This window comes from Callospermophilus lateralis, unplaced genomic scaffold (genome assembly GCF_048772815.1).
Source record: "Callospermophilus lateralis isolate mCalLat2 unplaced genomic scaffold, mCalLat2.hap1 Scaffold_997, whole genome shotgun sequence".
Classification (NCBI taxonomy): Eukaryota; Metazoa; Chordata; class Mammalia; order Rodentia; family Sciuridae; genus Callospermophilus; species Callospermophilus lateralis.
Window position 1 is genome coordinate 63,702 of NW_027518176.1, and position 22,675 is coordinate 86,376.

The 22,675-nt window shown below is 31.7% G+C and overlaps 1 pseudogene; it reads right to left on the minus strand.

The window, feature by feature from the left end:
- Positions 1-8,156: 8,156 nt before the first annotated feature.
- The window catches only part of LOC143641369 (cadherin-12-like), an 89,703-nt pseudogene continuing 75,184 nt past the window's right edge, over positions 8,157-22,675 (minus strand).

Below are 22,675 nucleotides of genomic sequence, written 5' to 3' on the forward strand. Positions count from 1 at the left end.
GTAAATTCCTCCTACATGATGGTAAAACTCAATGTAAACACATTTGAACTGAACACAGATTATGGCTAACCATATAATCAGACTTCTGCAAAATGTGGGCGTGTGCTGTGATATGTCATATTGCTTTTCTTTCCTTTAATATGAAGATACTACAAAGGCTTTTCTATGAAAATATTTTATTATAGGATTCTGTTTCTCCTAATGTTAAGTAAACTGAACTTTTCTAAGGCTGTGTGGTATCTTGGATGTCTTTGCAAGTTAAGTACATTCATTTAAAATGTTTTATAATTGTGTAAGTTATAGGCAATGAAAGGTTCTAAATTGTGCTATCTGTATTTTCATTTAACCAAATATAAGTTGTAAGAAACTTTAGGAATATCAATAATTTTTTTGCACATCTGAGTCTCTCTTTGCCAAAATATCTATCATAACAAAAGCAAAATCTCTAAAACTTAGGTAAGTAAAATTGTTTCAGTTTTGAAACCTAAAAAGAGCTCAGAGAATTGCATATTCTGAACATGCATCCTTTTAGTATACTCTACCATGCTGGGTCAACAGGTGGAAAATGGCATGGACAACCAGAATTTTCTCTCTCACAAATCACATTAATTTTGCAATATGTCTCTTTTCCTACAAAAATATGGTTTATTAAATGTTCTGCTAATTTGATTGGGGAAAGATCTGTAATATTTATTTTCCTATATGTACCATTGGTAAAACCATGCTTTGTCCCTCAACGGTGCTTAATAAATAATTTGATAATATTTTGTAAAGTGAGATTGAATTATGTGATAAGGCCTAAGGAAGTTCAGACGTTGAAACAATTTAAGACAATCAATGATGAGAGAATCCCCCAATATATTTTATTACACACTTCATAAAGTTAAAAAAAAATAGTTTACATATTTTTTCTGATGGAATCCAGATTCTAACACAAACATTTATTGAAATATATTTTCAAAATTCCAAATACTAAAAATTAACTCAGATATTGCTGTCACAAGTGAAATAAGAAGTCAATATTCTTACATGTGAATTTATTTTTTTAATTATGGTGCTTTTTTCAAAAATTGCACAATCTTAAATGATTTTATTTTTAGAATATTAAATATGAAGTACCCTTTGATATCCTTATTTTGGTAGAAAGATTCTTACTGTTATTTCTGACAAAAACACCCGTGAGGCATTCCTCCTCACTTCTACTCTGGCTGGAATCCACATGAGCATTAAGTGGGCTCAGAACTTCTAGATAGCACCATGATACTTATAAACAGGCTGAATATGTCAAAGAGTTAAATACATCATACTCCAGAAGTTAGTCTATGTTCTCAAAATAGTATCTGGTACAAACACTGGGAACTGAGAATATTTCTTTTTTCTTTCTTCTTTTTTCTTTATTCAATTTATTTATTTACTTGTATTTATTTAAACTTCTTGTTGAACCTCCAGGGAAAAGGAGGTAAAAAATGGTCTCTTTGGAGAATCTTTAATTTGATTACTTTTTTAAACTGAAATTTTCTAAGGCTGTGTATTATCTTGGATGTCTTGGCAAACTTCTTATTTTCTCTAAATTTCAGAACTAAAATTGTGTTGAAGAATAATTTCCTGAATGTATTTTGCAATACAACTTACTAAAGCTCCATTTTTCAGCATAATGTTCAGTTATAAACCATAAATAGAAAAGTTCTAACTGGAATTAGACTTAATATTCTCATTGCTTTGCTGAAATTTAAAGGCCCAGGTGCTGTTATTCTTAGATCCTATCACCTGAAAACCTATTTACCACTGCTGAAATCAAATGCAGAATACTTTTACTATCAAAATAGCACAGTTCATTAATAATTTTCTTTCAAATAAACTTCTGTCCCTGGGCTATTACTTAAATACCAAATAATCTTTATTTAGAGCTTTAAAAGGCAACAAAAACACATTGAGAAATGGTTTATTTAGCACAGGTTGTACTGGAACACATACAAATAAAGTCAGCCGCTGGTTCTCATGCATTGCAGTAAATCCCACTGTTTCTCCTCATTGCTCCTATTCAGAGATTACGAACATGTATAAACTATTTTCAACTAATAAGATATTCTCTCTGGAAATGCATTGACAATTACAATGAAACATAAATATTAAAAACAATTTTAAAAACAAGACATGATTATATAAAACAGAGACTTCAACCTTTGTGTGTTTCTCTAACCCTCACTGAAGTACTTTCATCACGCTTGTAATCAAATTGGATGCATAAATTTGCTTTATCTATATACTCTATTTTCTATTCCACATCAAGTCACTCTTGTTTCTGGTATTTTCCTGCCGTTTACATCAATAAAAAGCCACACTCATCCCCACGGAGAGCATTTTATTACCAAATGCATCTAATTTTCTAAAGTGTAAACAGCTTTGTATCAGTGTTATCCATGCTGTCAACAATTAGCCTGTGAAGCAGCACTATAAAGCACATAGGGCTGATGTTGATCAAATTTCAGTACTTTGACTCAGGATATAATTTTGGAACTAAGTGCCTGACTTGCACTGATAAAGAAACACTATCCTTATTTATCAATGTCTATCTGAGGGGTCAGAATTCCAAATATTCTCAGATGGGAAGTATAGTAATTAAGACTGGGAAAAAAGGCTATCTTTACTAATAATGTTAAAAATAATATGAGTTTCTTGGAGGTGTTACTCAAAATGTGAGTCCTAATGAAAAGGAACTTATGCTATTTAGCTCTAGTTAATTTTTCACATATGGTGCTGGTAACCTACAGCAGCATCATTTTTTCATCTCTATGTATTTTTAGGAGTCAGAAAATTTAAATTCTTTTCTGACTTCTCCAATAGTTAAATGTTAGCAAAAATACTGACAGTTCTCACAAAAGACAAAACACTATATAACTACTCTTGTGAGCTCTCAAGTAGAATAATAGTTTATTATTTAATACAACACATGTCCTTAATTGAACACTGGTGGTACAACCAGTATGGAAAGTGGGATGGAGATTTCCCAAGAAACTTGGAATGGAACCACCACTGGCCCAGTTCTCCCACTCCTTAGTATATAGCCAAATAACTTAAAATCAGCATACTACAGTGATGCAGCCACATTGATGTTTAGAACAGCTCAATTCACAATAGCTAAATTATGGAGCCAAACTAGGTGCCCTTCAACAGATGAATGGTTAAGAAATGTGGAATATATATATATATATATATATATATATATATATATATATATATATATATATAATGGAATATTACTCTGTCATAAAGAAGAGTGAAATTATAGCATCTCCCAATAAATGGATGGAAACAGATACTATCATGCTAAGTGAATAAGCCACTCATAAAAAATTCATAGGGCAAATGTTCTCTCTGATACATGAATGCTAACCCACAATAAGGCAAGGTGTGGTGAGATGAATGGAAACTCATTGGATTATATAAAGAAGGATAAAGGGAAGAGAAGAGGGATGGGAATAGGAAAGACAATAAATGAATCAGACATAACTTTCCTATGTTCATATATGAATACACACCAGTGAAACTCCACATCATGTACAACCATAAGAATGGGATCCTAATTTTATACTCCATGTATGTATAATGTGTCAAAATACATTCTACTGCCATGCATAAAGGGAAATTGCATGGAAATGGAAGGAGACCCTCAGTGTTATACAAAATTACACATAAGAGGTTGTGAGGGGAATGGGAAAAAAACAAGGAGAGAAATGAATTATAGTAGATGGGGTAGAGAGAGAAGATGGGAGGGGAGAGGAGGGGGGATAGTAGAGGATAGGAAAGGTAGCAGAATATCACAGTCAATAGAATGGCAATATGTAAAAACATGGATGTGTAACCGATGTGATTCTGAAATCTGTATTTGGGGTAAAAATGGGAGTTCATAACCCACTTGAATTTAATGTATGAAATATGATATTTCAAGAGCTTTGTAATGTTTTGAACAACCAATAAAAAATAAAAAAATAGAAAAATTTAAAAATATATTTTAAATAACAAAATTTAAAAAAAAACTTTAAATAATATTAGAAGTAACCTTGTGAGTTTCTCTTATTTTACATATAGTATGGATCTAATCTTGTAGGTTATTTGCCTTGAAGTCAAAAGAGTATATCAAATTTTGCACACCAGCAAGGGAAATGTCTCTCTCTTTCTTTCTCTCTAACTCTCTCTCTGATTTCATTAAAATGTGAACGAATTAAAACAATGAAAAACTTTCTTGGTTTTAATGAAAATTGGTGAATGTAATGCATTAAAAATAAAATTGAGTCTGGGGTTGTGGCTCTGTGGTAGAGTGTTTGCTTGCCTGCACCTACACATCAAGGCACTGGGTTTGATCCTCAGAAGCACATACAAATAAATAAATAAAATTAAAGTATTAAAACAGTTTATTTTATTTCATTTTAAGTCACATAAATTTTTAAATGAATCAATATTTTAGGAAAAGAGTAAGACAAAATAAAGCAATAATAAATTTTATAAACATCTTTTAATCAAATCAGTATTTGTAATAAAATTGATAGAATTCCTTTCACCATTCATATATAATACATTTATATATTCATGCAACTAACATTGATATTTATAATTATGAACTTAGAAAGACCTAAAGAGAAACAGAAAATTTGACTAAAATCTCTATCCTTCACTGTTAAAGCACAAATAATTTAATGTGGTTAATCTAATGAATTTCTTATTGAAATGCAAATTTAAACTACATTGAGGACTGGTATTGTAGCTTCGCAATGGAATGCTTGCCTTGCAAGTATGAGGCACTGGTTTGATCCTCAGCATCATTCATAAAATAAATAAGATAATAAAATGTATTATATCCATCTACAACTAAAAGTATTAAAAAACAAACAACAACAAAAAAAAACTACACTGAGATTTTTATCATAATCCAGTCAGAAAGGCAATTATCAAGAATATAAGTAACAATAAATGTTGGCAAGGATGTGGGAAAAAAAGATACATGCATACATTACTAGTGGGACTACAAATTTGTGCAAACACTCCAGAAAGCAGTATGGAGATTCTTCAGAAAACTTGGAATGAAACCACATTTGACTCAGTTATCCCACTCCTCAGCATATACCCAAAGGAATTAAAATCAGCATACTATAGTGACTCAGCCACATCAATGTTCATAGCAGCTCAATTCATAATAGCTATGCTGTGGAACCAACCGAGGTGCCATTCAACAGATGAATGGATAATGTGGTACATATATATAATTTAATATTACTCAGCCAGAAAGACAGATGAAATTATGACATATGTCAGTAAATGGATGGAACTGGAGACTATCATGCAAAGTGAAATAAGCCAATCCCTGGAAAACAAATGAGTGTTCTCTCTGGTAGGTGGATACTGACTTACAATAGATTTGGGGGTGGGCAGGGAGAGAGGAGTGAAGTTCATCAGATTACATGGGGGAGGGGGGATAGGAGGAATGGAAGATGGATAGGAATAGGAAAAACAATAGAATAAATCATACATAACTTTTCTATGTTCTTATATGTATATACCACCATTGTAACTCCACATCATGTGCAACCACAAGAATGGGAAGTTATACTCCATGTATGTATGAGATGTCAAAATAACATTCTACTGTCATGTATAACTCAGAAGAACAAATAAATATTTTTCAACCACTGTAAATTCCTAAAAACTCAATTTCAACTTTTTTAAGAAAATAAGGGATTAGACTTTAACAAATTAAAAAATTCAAAAGCATGGCACTGAGATTTAGCTTTGCCCGTTTTACTTCTGACTTTCCTCTCCCTTAGTTCTGTGAATGAATTCTTAGACTCTATTGTGATCAAGTAGCTATTTGTTGCTTCCAAGTTCATCAAAGTAAAGGGATTTTTTTTTCATCTACCAAGAATCTCAGTTTTTTTTCATGTATTTAGTCTTGTTTTCATATTTTAAGTGCTCTCTGTGGGGATCTGACTCACCAAACAAACAAATCAAGGTTGTCACTGGTCTAGTGGGTGTGTTCGGTGACACCAGAATCAAAGGGCCAACAATGTGAACTGTATGTAATTCACAATTTCTTAGGAAGAATGAATGCTGACTGGGTGATAAACCCTTCTATATTGAAAATATCTTATGAATTGCATATTTGAATAATTTGATAGGGAAATGGAAACTGAATAAATAAAAATCAGTGAATTATTTAAGTTTCTGAATAATTTAAATCCAAATACAAGTAAAATATGTCAGTCCTCCAATGAAAATTCATCATCTTCTTTTCACCTTCAAGCATGTTCAAAATGTCATTGAAAGTCTATAGTCATGCTACAGCTGTTATCAGTGGGTGGTGGGCTTACCACTGTAAATATGTCCCTACCTGCTGCTGCTTCTCATGGTGACTTAGATTTTTCTTTATTTTGGAGGTCATTTAAAATGTTAATTTAAAAGATATTTTAAATTTTATTTCTTGGCAAAATGTTGTTTTAATAATTTTCCATACATGCTATGAAAAATTACATTTGTTGGATTTGAACAACAGTAATTTATGTTTGCACAGGTCTGGAGGAAGAAGTTTGATATTAGTTCCAGTAGATCAAAACTGAAGTATTGGCAGGGCCACATGCCCCCCAGAGGAAAAGTTGCTCCATTCCTGTTTGCCTTCTGATGATTGGCAACGGTTTTGGTCTGTTGGCTCCGTGCAGCGTTCAAGGAGAACATCTTCAGATTTTACCTTACTTTGTATTGACATCACCTTCTCTCCTCTGTTTATCAGACACCCTTTTTCCCTCTTTTATAAGGTCACATGTAATTGTATTTAGAAACCAAGCACAAGCTGAGATAATTTCTCTCAAAGTTCTTTTCCTTATCACATCATTTTGCAGGGAGACATTTTCTAGCATAGAACAATAAAATCTGATTTATCAAAGATCTGAATGTAAACCTTTGTAAATATACTATTATTGTCTGTAGATTTAAACATTCAAATTTTCTTTTTTCTACTAAATACACTCAAGCACTATGATTTTGAGTTATTTGAATATATAATTACCTAATCAACTATATGAAATAAAATATATAATTTAATTGCATATAATTGTAATATTTGTTTTTTTTTCAAGATTATATTTTGTCTTTGATTCTGCTGATGGTCCACTGCTCATTAAACACTTTCTGGACCTTTGCCATATGCTACCCTTAGTTCCATAGGTATGTGGTATAGCAGAAAACAAATGAATAAAAACAATAAGAAAGAAATTTTAAAGCCATAAAAACTTAGAAGTCTGTAGGAACAAGCAAAAGAGTAATTGTGAAGGCATATTGCCTCTAAATTGCTATGCAGATATTATATATTATTTAATAAACCCCACACTAATCACATAGTCCCTATAGCTAGAACAATCTCAACATATATCTTTGTATCATGCTGTTATAGAAGAAAGTTCTCTAAAATGTAGGGGTTTAAAAAAGCATTTCTTCTGTCAGTCAACAGTGTGCCTTGGGCCAACTTTTGTGGTTGTTTGCTGGTCTTCTATGATTACTCAAAAGGCTTTGATCAATAAACTTGGCTTGAGCTGTATGATCATGAGGGCCACGTTTAGGATACTCATGATTTTTCTTCTGGCCATGTGTTTCCGTAGGATCAACATAGGCATTCTCATAAGGTGAATAAATCCAAAGCAAAAATGGAACAGAGCATGCCCCAGGTGCAGTCACTTTTAACTTTTTAAACTGCAAGTTTTGGCTCCCTATTTACCCAAATCATGTCACATGATGAGGTCCTCAGGCAATGTTCAGAACATGGATATAAAGAAGCATGTATCATTGATTATTGGTGTTATAATATTCTCCCACATTTCTTGTTTTTTTTTTAAGCAATTTATGCAGTGTCATTAAAAATGCTTGATTATTCCATACCCGGGACCTAAGTTTTATATTTTAAATTATGTGACTTATGAGGGATTAAATAAAAATATATCTCATAAAATATTGTAATATAGATAAATTATAACAAGAAGTGACAGCTCACTGAACAAAAATCTATTTACATGGTAAACTGAGAGGGAGAGCATGCCCGCTCAAGAAAGAGAGAGAGAGACAGACAGAGATAGAGACATAGGAGTGTGTGAGAGAGAACTTTATTAATGTTAAAATTAACCTAAAAGTATAACGATACATAGTAGGATTGCAATTAAAGTGCCAGTGCTCAATCCAACAGGCAGAAAAATTGCTTCCACATTACAAGACAGGATGGTACCGTCAGAGTCACACCTACAAACACGAATAGTCATTGTGTTTGTACTGCTCTGGACAGGGTAGCTGCTGTCTTCTATTACAACAGGGAGGAAATACAACTCTTACTGTCTGCTGCTGTATCCATTTCTTCTGGTTTCAATTCCAGCTGTGTTGTCTACAAAACAGGACATTCAGATAACATGGTTACTGTGAGTTTCACTTCAATTCTTTAAGTTGGTATCCACTAAGTATAAGAAGACCTTTTTGAATTGGTAAAATGCAACCTTATATTAGTTATGTCATATATCATCATGAAAGCTGCCAGAAAAATAATCCTTAAAGAAGGAGGAAACACTAATCTTGTCTGCTGCAAGAATTAGCTTTCGTATTTGAAAAAAAATGCAGAATGTTTTATGAGAAAAGAAGTCGTTGGGTTACTCTTTTTTCTTTTCTTATATGAAAATGTCATTGAGGAAAAGAATATTTCCACACATATTAGCATAACAAAAAAATTAAAGCATTAATCTGTTGAATATCTTATATAAGAATCTATTCTTTAAAATTCATTAAAAATCTATTGACGGAGGCTATGGTTGTAGCTCAGTGGTGGAGTTCTTGCTTGCCTAGCATGTGAGGCATTGGGTTCTATTTCAGAACCACATTAAAAAAAATAATTAATTAATTAAAGGTATTGTGTCCATCTGCAGCTAAAAAGAATATTTTTTAAAAAATCTATTGACTCTTTCAGATTAAACTTGTGATTTTTCCTGTGTTTTACATGGATCATTTATACATAAACAAATAAACATGTTTATATACGGACCCCCCATATTCACACATTCCATAGCCATGGATTGAAAATTTGAGAAAACAAGCAATGGAAAAAAATTTCCATTGCTATACATAAAGAGTAAAATTGACTGTTTATTTTTGTATCATTTACATTGTGTTAGGTATAATAAGTAACATAGAGATGATTTGAATTTTTCAGAAGGCTGTGCACAGATTATGTGTAAATACTATGAAATGCTTTATAAGAAATTTGTATTTCTGAAAACTTTGGACTCTATGGGTGTTAGGGTCCTGGAATTAATCCTTATACCAACAGACACCTGCAGGTATGAGTGTGTGTGTGTGTGTGTGTGTGTGTGTGTGTGTGTGTGTGTATGCATGTGTAGGTATTTAAATGCTTTCACTCTTGCACATTAGATAAAAAAAGAGAGATGGAAAAATACATTCCAATTATAAATGTAAAAATACATAACAATTTGTGAAAATCATGAACTATTACCACTTTAATGTAATTACAAAGGAAAATCATTTTAACTTGAAGAAAATTAATAGTAGTGATATTTGAAGAAACAAAAGACACCAAAATTCCATTTCATATAAATTTAATTAATGTTTCAATTGAAAATATTATTTTGCATTCATTTGCTCTTTTCTTATATGTTTCTATTCATGAAAGCATAAATTTTAGTTTATTTGAAAACTCTTCATTATTATTTCCAATAAACTCCCCCCAAATGTTTTATTTTTAGAAATAAATTGACATGTAGTTTATTATTTATCAATATATTAACATTCATAATTCCCACTTGAAAATAGATTTAAAAAATTAGAAAAATATATTACTCAATAAAATATAAGTCTGTTAAAAATGTTATCACTTCCATTATGTTACATTGTACTGTTTGTAGATACTCAATGGAGCCAACAGAAGTTACTGAAAAATGGAGTACCTTGATGAACAAAGTATACATGTGATAAGATCAGGGTTTGTTTTGGTAAGATTACTTTGTTATTATTACAGACATAACACTTTAAAATTAAGAAACAAAACTTTAAAATGCCAGGTGTCTACTAGGATACTCCCAATCAAATTTACGTGTCAAATGATTGTGGGGACAATAAGGATAGAAAAGTGGAGACTAGTCGAAGCAATTCTAAAATCTTCAGCACTTGATGTTTTTCTACATGAATCTGAGGAAAAGGAACAAAGATTAAGTGTTGTAACCTGAGTGAAAATAATTAATAGGTTTATTTGTGTAGCAGTACTGAGGATTGAACTCAGGAATGTTCTACCTCCCAGCTACTTCCCCAGCCTTTTATGTTTTTATTTTGACACGGGTCTCGTTAGTTTGCAGAACCTCAAACTTGTGATCTTTCTGTCTCATCCTCTTGAACAATTGGAATTACAGAAATGCACCACAGTGTCTAGAATCTTTTGGGATATTTAAAATATTTATTTTCAGTTTATTATTTTTTGAAAATAGATTGCATGAAAATTGTACATTGTCAATAGTGAGAAAAAAAAAGATACAGTAAACCTCATTTCCCCACTTAAAACATTTTCTGTACCCTAAAAAGTGAACAAATATAGCTTGCAGTAAAGAAGAGCAATAATTGACATTAAATTCTGTAGCAGGTATATGTGCAGTCTATAAGCCAACACTGCTCCTGAGACCAGAGGGTCTGGTCCATATTATCATGATTATCTTGGTCTTCCAACAAAGATGGATTAGGGAGGCATAGCAGATACTCAGAGTGAGTAAGTGATATGAGCGTCAATCTTATGATCTGGAAATCTTATTTGTCTGCATTATATTCATGAATTAAACCAAGGGCATCCTGCATTGGGCTCTATGAATTCTTTCTCCATCCTCTTGTCTTCATCTTCACAGCCAGTCTCACATGATAATGCAAAGGTGCCAGGACTAATCTTTTCTCCCTCTCATGTCTTTTCCATATTACATAAGACTGATCTTCCCAAAATGAAAATCTGAACATGTTATACTGTTGCATAAACTTTTCAATGACTTATAAAATTACTCTATTTGAATTACTATACCTTTAGCTTATTTATAAATAGTGTGAACATAATGACCTGATTTGTTTTGGACAGCTCTATTTTAGATGGGTTGCTCTAACTGAAAACTATAAATATTGTCTACTTCTGTTCTCAGAAGTGTTACCATTTTCATGATAAAACATGTGGTTGTTTTATTCATAAAATCCTTCAACTTTAGGGTGCTGTTTCATGTACAGCTGTTCTTCAGTCATTCTCACTCAACTTTCTTTGGTGACAATACATGGGTACTCCAATTTCTTTCTCTAATTATTTAAAGCAAACCCAGTTTTCTCAAAACATCCTTGGGCGTCTACCAATAATCACCATCATTATCGTCCCATTATAATTTAAGTACTTAGTTCTAGAAACAGAATTTATTAAAACTTTAGCTTCTCACTACCCAATATTATAAAAATTGGCATTTTAATTCTTATTTTTTAGCATATAGAAATTTTGAAGCCAGGAGCAGTGTGGCACATGCCTGTAATCCCAGTGGCTCAGGAGGCTGAGACAGGGGGATTACAAGTTCAAAGCCAGCCGCAGCAAAGGCAAGGCTCAAAACAACACAGTAAGAACCTGTATCTAAATAAAATATTAAATAAGGTTGGGGATGTGGCTTAGTGGTCGAGTGCCCCTGAAATTTAAACTCCAGTGGTCACTTTATTTATAAAATCAAAAAAAAAAAATTAAGAGATAAAAATGTCAAAGCAAAAAACAAAAACAAACAAAAAGGCAAAAAGCAAAACTATAATTTGCAATTACTTAATAGAGAACACATAAACCTTAATATAGACAGTTCCCAACTTCATGGTTAAATATTTTTAGTCCATATGTTGTATGAAAGCATACCCATAGTATGAAATTGTTACCCTTTTCATTTTTAGTATGATATTTAAAAATTGCATAATATATTCCAAACTTTATTCTAATATAGACAATCTGTTAGATGATTTTGACCAACTGCAGATTAACAAACTGTTCTAAACACATTTAAGATAGGATATGCTAATCCCTGATGTTTAGTAGGGTAGGTATATGATATGCAATGTCAATTTAGTATATTTTCAACTTTACGATGAGTTTATGGAGACATAATCCTATCATACTTTGAGAAGCATCTGAAATCCAGTATTCTTTATGTTTTTTGTAGTGGATATAATAGTGTCACATGCAATAGTAATAGCAGAAGTAGTAGCAATCTTGGCCAGAATAGTTGTAGAAAGTAAGTGTAAACATGGTATATGAGGGGATAACTAAAATTATAGTGGCAGTAATATATTATAACCACTATGTTTTATACTTTGTATACATGAATTTAATACAAGTAGGGTGAAGTTCTCATCGTTTAGTACAATTTTCTGAGCGTCAACCATTTTGGTATGGCCTGGGAATCATTCTGATTACAATATCTACATTAGTAACCAGTGCTATACTGAGTGTTATTAAAATAAAACAGATACTATAGAGTTACCTATTTGTATGTACAAGAAATATGCATGGGAGCCAAAGGATATATTTGATAGGGACAACTTTCAATTTGTCTGGTAGCTTTTTACATGCATGGCTCATTAAGAGACATTCCTTTGTATGGTGGAAATACATTGGCCTTCTAGATAGATCCATATAGATTAAATATTTAACTTATTACTATTTAGGCAATGTTGGATTTCTCATATGTGGATTTCTTTATTTTACAAAATTGAATGCTTTTAGGAAAAGTATTGATTCCTCTATGTGTGCCCTTTGAAAAAGCTACTTGAAAAAGGTAAATCTTTAAGTGTTTATAATTACTTCTGAAGTCACGGACTGTAAAATTTGGTTTGATGGCAGCCTCAGGGGATAATCTAAAGGAGAACTGCTGCCCAGCAGGTGAAAGATCTCGATCTGCAGCACTGACTATCTGAATTATCTGAAACAAAGTTAAGATTAAACTTGAAGTCAATCAGTTTTGAAAGGAACTTTACATAACAGGTTTATAAATCCATTTAATAAAGTATGCTACAGAAATTATACTTTTTGAATTCATTTTAACAGGCCAATTACTCACACATAATTTTTTAAACAATTTTCTAAATGTTTACAGGTTTTAATAGCAGGCTCAATTATAGGACACAGGTTAATTCTAAATCAATATATGTGAAACTGAAAAGCTTAACAGCATTGAAAATTCTCACTAATAAGCAAAATGAAATTAAAATGTACTTGTTTGCATTTTAAATTAGATGAATTAAATTCTTTCCAGCCTAAACATGAAGCTGCTTACTGGAAACAAAATATTTGATTATCTAAAAGTGCTAGAAATAGCAAAATTTTAGAACTGTTGTTTGTTAGAATGAGTTTTATTTTCATGTATAACACAATGGGAAACAAAGAAAGAATGTGTATATTGTTTCTGTTGTTACGTTAATTTTCCTTCATTGGTTAGGAACAAAAATATGTTTTTATAGATTTCCATAATAAGCATTACAATCCCTATTTCAAAAAATGTTCTTTGTCACCAAAAGTAGCACATAGTCTAGTTAAATTCCTGATATTTCAGTGAGATGCTCTTAAATTTGAAAATAATCAAAAAGTAATTTCTCAGAGCCAAACTATTACATTCATAATTCACTACATAGATAAGCAAGTTACAATGGCTTTAAGTGATTAGACAGTCAGCTCAGTGGTAGAGTGCTTACTTAGCATGCACAAGAATATGGATTCCATTCCACCAAAAACAAAACAAAACAAAACAAAATCAGAATGGCTTCCAGGCACTTTTGAATCAACATATCCAATAGCTGTGTTCCAGAAAGACTAATTTCAGGAAGCATGTGTGGGAAAAGACAAAGGATGTGTGCTGATCAGAGGATCATGCTTTTGAACTAAATTTCAATCTGGCAGATGAAGACGTTATATTCAATTATGGTAACCTGCCATAATTGTGAAAAATATTCATCATATGGCTGATGCTATTAAACTGATGCTTTTGATTTTTGTTTTATTTCTGGTTTTTATTCCTGGTTAAATCCAGTCTCCGGAATACAATTTACCTTCCCATATGTTTGGGCACACAGAGAGATACCTAAATAATGGATAGATGAATCACAGTTGTTATTGGCATTTATGTATCAGTGCAGCATTAGTAACAAAATTAGGGATTTTGGATTCTGGATTTGAAATTTTAATTTCTTACCATAGTGCAAACTCTTTGCACAGAATTTATTTTCCTTGTATAATTGTCATAAATGAGACTTTTATAATTCATCATTAGACAATGGAATATGATAATTTAGAAAGAATCTTGATACATATCCTGAAAAATTAACTTTTTTGACTCAGACCAATGTACTCCAATCATAGAATTTCACCCCTAAAAGTTCTGTACATTACTTAGGGACCAATATTTGATTGTCAATTTTTATTTTGTTTTCTTAATGTTGTTAGCTAGTGCCACTATTAAATTAAAAAATATTTAACAACAAAATATCAAGAACATATTTTTGAAGAAAGAAAATCATCTTAGGACAGCATATAGAAACTATTAAAGACATTCATTTATCTGGAAACGTTATTTGGATAGCACTGCCCTGAAGAAAATAACTCTCACATAAATTTTCACAGGTTTACATAAGACCAACTTATTCCCTACTATTTCTCTCCTTTTTAGAAAAGTACACACACACACACACACACACACACACACACACATATATATATATATATATATATATATATATATATATATATACCCATATATGTATTTTATATATATTCAAGAATAATCCAGAAGAGAGAGCTATTTGCTATGCATGGTTTGTAGGCCAGGGGCACTATAGTTGGGTACCCAAAGCAGAAAAGGCAATATATCACACACCCTGCAAACTCAAGGGACATTTCAGCACTGTGCTTTGAACATAAGTATTGAGGAGTAGGACACAAAAACCCAAAAGATATTTTTTGATATAGAGTTCGCAAGAACACAACAGATTTTTCACTACTTTGTCCACAAATAAGAAAATCTGGTTGATCTCTAGTAACATGCACTTGTATCAGTATTTCAAATCTTTTACTTTATTAGACAAATAGAGCTAAATAGAGCTCTGTTCCCAGAGGCTAATTTCATTTGGAGCATTATAAGATTTTGATTAGTCTGATATTATTGATATTCCTAAGTATCCAGAAGACAAAAAATGGCTTTTTTATATACTTTGGCACAGTGGAGCTCCTCAAAAGTGAAAAAATAGTTAATTTGTAGAAGTTTTGTAAACTTCTTTTAATTTTCCAATTATCAAAAAAATTAATTTATCCTCAAATACTTATGTAGCATCTACTATTAAAAACATTGGAGCAGAACAAGCGAAACAGACATCCATATTGTGGTTGCTTTCAAGGTGATAAGGTTTAATCCATTCTGTGACTATTATAAATTAATGATGCAGATTTCTTATTTGAGGTAACATGATGAAAATATGTAGTAATGTAATTCATTTAGTGATTTCCTCACATCATCTATGAATGATTGGGACAACACAGTCAATCTAGAAGTCTCCATGCTTATGAAAATGTAACTTTACTCAAGAAAATGGTGTCTGCTTGACACATACAATTACTGAGCACTTGAAATGTTACTAGAGTGAACATGGGCTCTAAATTTTATTTAAACTTCATATAATAGTTATATTGATAGTACATATCACTGGTGCACAGCTTTTGGACAAATAATCTACAAAGTAGTATTACATGCACAAATTGAAAGACAGTAAATTTTAAAGCGTGCCCTTTAAAAATATTGTTTCAAATGTAAAATTTATTTCAAGAATTAAAACTCATTCAATTTACCTAAGTAAGTGGTTATGTTATTTAAAAGTGATTGAAGTTCACATCAATATATCAGCATAGAGTGTTTGCTCACAGTTAAGTTCTTTAGAAAAGCCACAGTAAGAGAGTACAAAAATGGCAGAATGCATAATCCAAAGAACTTGCTAGGAAATCAAAACTTTATTTCCCATGGGATTATTTTCACATCCATATTCACCATAATCCACTCAAGTTTAATATCTCTTATGATGTATTTTATGAGGACTTGTTCTGAAATATGAGCATATGCACATGTATATATGTCTGGACTTAGAGTTGAAAATATACACATATGATGTGTCTTTAAACATTTTTTTTGGCATGGGGCAGTGGGTTCTGGGATTGAACCCGGGGTTTCTTTACCAATGAGTTACATTTCACTTTTCTCTTTTTGAAATAGGGTTTCACTAAATTTCTGAGGCTGACCTCAAACTTGTTATCTTCATTTCTCAGCCTCACAAGTCAATGAAATTACAAGTGTAATTGGTGTACTCTCGATTCACACTATTTGTAAGATACTCTCGATTCACACTATTTGTAAGATACCTGTCCTGGTTTTGCATTTTCACAGACGGCTGTCTCCTATGGCACAGATATTTCTGGAGGAAATTCATTGACATCTAAGACATTAATTAGTATGTTGACTTTGCTGGTAAATAATGGATTACCTGTTGAAACATAAAAACATAAATTATGATTAAAATTGTTTTAGTTATTCTTTATTCAATAAAGAACATCAGTGCAACACTGATGCTTAGGTGTCAGAACACAAACAAGGCATATTACCAGGGTTCATCCCTGAAACTCACCATTAGGTAAGACCAACCACTTAGCTGGCATTTTATAAGTTCAGGGCATTTCTGGTGGAATGACTTACCTATCTTACCAGGATTAGTTCACAAGAATAATCTTTGCCATTAGCAATATTTTTTATTAGATTAAAAAAATATAGTTTTCTAAGTTTTACAAATGTAGTAAAAATTTTACTCTCTGCCATGTTTTACATCTTAAATTACCCTTTTGAAATTAATCGTCTCAGAAGTTTCTTCCTGAATAAAAGAATGATGAGTATGAAGAAGAAAGAGAAATTGATTTACATAAGTTATAATTAGAAAAAATAGCTTTAAGGGAGTAAAATCAAGGAATATCATAGAAAGCTAGGATATCCTGAAATTACTTGTTGATTATATGAAAGAAAAGAATAAGCAAACTTTTGTTAGAGAATAGGTTCTTTCTACAGTATCAAAATAAATCTCAACTGAAAAGGTATCAGTTAAAATCCCATCACAGGGTTTGGGATCAACCTAATAACTTACCCTTTGCTACCTGTCATTTGCTGAAGTATGCTCTAAATAATTTCTTACAAAACATAAAAGTATTACTTACAAAACATAAAAGTATTATGTTTTAAATAATTAGTTTAATAAATTATAACATAATACTTTAATATTTTGTAAGTTTTAGCTTACAACATACAAAATTTACCTTTAAGATTTTACAGATGAATCAGTTGTCTCAAATTTTTAAAGGCCTACCCAGATCACACAGCTAGAAGAAAGGGGAGTTAAAAATGTAAGTCCAGGAGTATGAAAATTGAAAGACGTATATATTCTACCATACATTCTGTCTTGATTCTTCTGTAGAAGAAGTTAAATTCTTCTATAGTGTTATTGAAAATTCAAAATATTCTTATACACCTCTATCTGGAAAGCTTTAAAGAAATGAGTACACAAATATTTTGAATGACTGATTGTCATAAGTCTATAAAATTCAGTAGAAAGAAATTTTAAAATGTTGAACGTTAACACAAAAAATATCTACACGTTGCCATATGTCACTGTGAAATCTACTCATGTATACCAGTATGGACAGAGAATATATGAAATGAGGATACTTGGTGTAATTATGAAAACTAATCTTGAAGAATGATTGTGAAAATACATATGATGTAGACATTGATATTGGTGAAAGCATACTAAATTATTTGATAAGAAAAACTTTGGCTTAGTTTTCAAAAGTTATTGAACCTTTCTTATTCAGTTATTTCACTGAGTTTCCCCATATAAAACACAGGATATCAATAAGTCCTACCTCATAGATTTGTTGTATTAAATAAGATGATGTTTTACATAACTTTCAATGTTTTGGTGAAATTCTTATTATTCTTATGACCAGTTATATTCTGTGGAGATTAGCTAGAGACAGTTATTTTATTAGTACTTACATTTATGTAGTGCAGAATAGGGATAAAAGTCAGTAAATTTGCTAAACTTGGTTTAAATTTCTAAAAAAAACTGTATATCAACAATAAAAATAAAACAAATGCTTAATACTTTAAAAAGTAAACAATGAATCAACAACATTCTAAAACACATTATACAGATTAACTCATTTATGGTTCATGGTAACTATTATATAGACACTATCATCAACCCTATTATGCATATGGAACTCTTAAAAAAAATGGCGAGTTGTGACTTTTCCAAAAACCACAATTGAAGGTAAAAATGCTGACTTGGAATCAGATGTTCTGGCTCCTTAGTGCTTCTCAATTCTATTATTTATTATTATTTTTAAAAAGCACACTGATAATTATACAGCCACTTAAAATAGATAAATAATTTATATTATGTCTTAGATTTTGCTGTTAAGAAGAATGACAACCTGTTCAACATCTGGACAATGGGAAACAGTCTACTTCCTATTTTACATGGTAAAGTGGGTTCAAGTCCAGAGCCCACATGAAGAGGAGAATTTCTTTTCCACTTTTTTCTAGGGTAGGAGTTTTATTTCATTAGGTTAGAATGAGAGGGAATTTCTTCAAGAGGAGACAAGTCTTATCCCTCAATTGTATTTATCTTAACAATCTACTTTTATAATATGTAAAAAGATTATCAAAATGAATTCAGGCCTACATTCATTCATCAAAAATTCTGGGTATTCTTTGAATTATTGAATTATTGCCCTAAAATGTCATTTTAGTTGATGTTTTCTATGAGTAAATTTTCACAAAAAACATCAATACTGTAATAACTTATTATTAATAGTGTTTCTCCAGGGGATGCTTTAAGCGTTTTAACTAAGACAAATCTTTGTTGTGTGAAACAATTCTGTGCACTGCAAGACATCTAGATTTCCTGAAATTAAATGTCAGAAGCCAGCATTACAAAAGCCATAAAATAAATGTTCAATCAAGGATAGAGGAAAAACAATAAAAACAGCATGTTCATATTGCTGAAAATGAGTAATGGGTTTATGGATTTAATTCTGTTATTTTTTCTCTATTAAATACATTTTTAATTTTTCAAAATTAAGGGCTTAAAAACAATATACTGAATTCCATAGTGCCAAGCTAGGTAGGAAGAACATCTCTGTTTGAGAACTACTGAAGTCTAATAAGCCTTGAACTTTTTGCCATAGTATATAATTTATAAAAGTAATGCAGCATTCTTTCATTTAGGTATACAATTTACTAAAGTATGTTGACAAAGTAATGACATATTTTCTTTCTGACCCATCTAATCTATATTTCACAGAGCAATAATGAAATTTTATTTAACTTTGATTCAGCAAGAGTATAATGACCAAATATTTGACAACAAAATTATACAGGGTTTAGTTATTATTTAATACTTAAAAAACAAATTCAATTGTTGGCTTAGTAAACATTAAACAACTGATGTCACACATAATTGTGATGTTCCTAATAGACCGTTTAAATTTCCATTATCATTAGTCTACTTTGTTTATATTATAATTATCTGCTAATTAATAATTTGTGGTCCATTTATGATAACCAAGATATAATTCTGGTCAGGTGCAGGGTGCACATATGGCTGCTTTGAAGGCTGAGACAGGAGGGTCAAACAAGCCTCAGCAATAGCAAGGCACTAAGCAACTCAATGAGACCCTCTCTCTAAATAAAATACAAAATAGGGCTGGGGATGTGGCTCAGTGGTTGAGTGCCCCTGAGTTTAATCCCTGGTACCAAAAAAAAAAAAAAAAAAAGAAAAAGAAAAAAAGAAAAAAGAAAGAAAGAAGAGAAATAAAAGAAAGTATTCTGTATTTGTCTCTCATGCCTTCAAAATATTTTGTCAGATGTTTGTCCAAATCCTAAACGATATTGCAGTCCGTTCTCATGCTCACTCAGTGAATGAGAATTAGAATTGTTTATTCATATTTAAAGTACAACTTTAAAATAAGGAAAAAGAAAAAAAATTACCAAAATCAGAATAAAATAAGAAATATATTTTAATCATAAACAAAACAAAATATTGTAAAGAAATATGATAAGTTATTTTATTGCAAAAAATAGTAAAAAAAATTATGGTCAAATTCTTATAAAGATTCAAATGATCAAAACTGACAGAAGAAATAGGAAACATTTGTGTTCCTAAAACAGGTATGAAAATTTAGGTATAATGAAAAATCTCTTCACGATTAAAAGCCTTTTTCCAGATGTCTTTACTAGAAATTCTATCAAACGTTTAAAAACCAAATAGTGTAAATTCTTCAAAATAGAGGAAACATTTATCACTTGATAACAAAGCCAAACAGAAACTTCACAAGAAAGCAAAAGTACAGACCAGTATATTTTATAAACAAAGGCCTTTACCCCCTAGCTCAGCAACAGAGCCCACTTCAAGCCCTACCTGGGCGTTACTTAAAGGGAATGAGCAAACCCCTAAAACCCAATCCTTGCCTTATTTGAGTAGAATATTCTTGAATATCTTTTCCCCAATAAACAGAAAGTTTCTCCGTGTGCTCACTCTTTTGTCTTTCCAGGGCTGGAGCTGACCCTTGGGTTCACCGAGCTGAGCCATCGTGTCTTATGTTTCTGTACTGTGTGGTTAATTAACCATTTTCTTAGTTATTGATACAGTCAGGTCCTTTGATCCCTGCTCATCGCCAGTCCAGCTAGGTGGTGATAGGAAAGGAGAACATTCTCAAGGCAAAAGCTCGGTTGGTCCTCTCAGAGAATGAGAATATTTCCTTTCCTGTCTTTAATTTTATTGGGGATCCCAGGGAAGTTTCCAGAGAATCCTACCCAGGTCCACCTCTTGTCTTGACTGATAGCAGGATGACATTGGACTTTCAAGTCCTCACTGTCATCACAACTGTAGGTCACTTTGGACCAAGCTGCCTGTACTCACAGGAAGCTGTTCTTATAGATTCTATGATTTGGGTGGATCATACTTTTCATCCTGAGTTACAGGATCTGATACGTGTAAAAAGCCCCCCTTTTCAGAGAGAATAATTTGCATTCTAATTGGCATTTGGGTCTGCATTTTTCCTTCATATAATAGATAGTGTGCTGAGGACTGTTAACATATTCTGTCAACTTAAGCCAGGCAGGACTGCAGGTAAATTGGTTATTAAAAAAGAAAGCATGTGGGAATTAACACAATTAGTACATTTAATAAAATTATTCCCTTCATGTTCCCATAACTCTAGTCTGCCTGTTATCAATTGGAAATTAAATCAGAAATCTTTTTTAGAAACAGGTAACTAGTGACTATTCTTTATACATAACATTGATAATCCTAGATAAATAAGACTATTACCTAAAGAGAATGTAAAATTCATGTAACTGTACTATTCTCTCCCAGGTCTTCTCAGTGCCAAGTGGTTTCATAGAGAGCAAACCGAAGGCAATACATTTATGGAGAGCTCTCTTTTACATAGTACCTTGAGACTCTGTACCAGATTTAAATTTGCCATAGTGTCCTAGTGATCTACAAAATTTTAAAATTTTATATCTATGAATAGGTGAGAAAATGGGCAGAATCTTCCCTAAGATTTCTGCAGAAGCCAAAGCAGAATTCTGAGTCTCCTCAGTGTTTTTATCAAATCCTGAGATCTGAGATGTCTATGAAGGAACTGAAGAGCAAGAAGGCATGCTGCCTGAGATTGCCCAGGCAATTATCACCTCTCTTCCACAAGTCACCTCATAATGCACTCCAGCCACCATGCTATGGGGAAACCCCTTTCAGAGCCAAGAGAGAGTTTTGCAGTATTCAGCTCTGTAGATACTCAATAAATATAGTCAAATAATGCAACATTTCTTAGAACCAAGTGAGAAGTCTAATACAAAATGTTTTGAAAATTGTAAAGTTCTAACAAATACCAGGTTTTGGTTATATTAATAAACATGGGAGCTACTTTGCTTCCTTATTTAAAAATGACAAGAGCTTTGGAATAGCTATATCAGTGAAAATTCCATTTTGTGATTGTGTACTAAATTATAACTACAATCACTTCAAAATTGGAATTGTAGCCTTTTATACCAAAAACTGAATTATAATTGTACAAACTGAGTATGACACATGTAAATGAGTGAATAATAAAGGCTTTCTTTGGCTTTCCTCTTTAAACCAGTTCACTTCTAAATTGCAAGTCAAGTTAAACTATGTTTAATAATAGCTCTGTTTTGTGGTGTGATCTGCAACTAGACTGAGCAATCCATAAAAAGGATTTAAATTATTCATAGATGCCTATGGTGAAATCAAATATTACCTTTTGTGCTTCTGGTTACAAAATGTGATCTCCAAAGGAAAAAAAAATCCCTAACAATACCACTAATCTTTTTATTTTTCATAATGAAAACTGTATGAAGAGTAAATTATATATATAAATTTAAAATAATATGAAGTATTAGATACTTTGAATTCCTTGAGGACAAGAACTGTGCCATATTTATCTTGACATTTAGAATATAACACAGTGCTACTACATGATACTCAATAA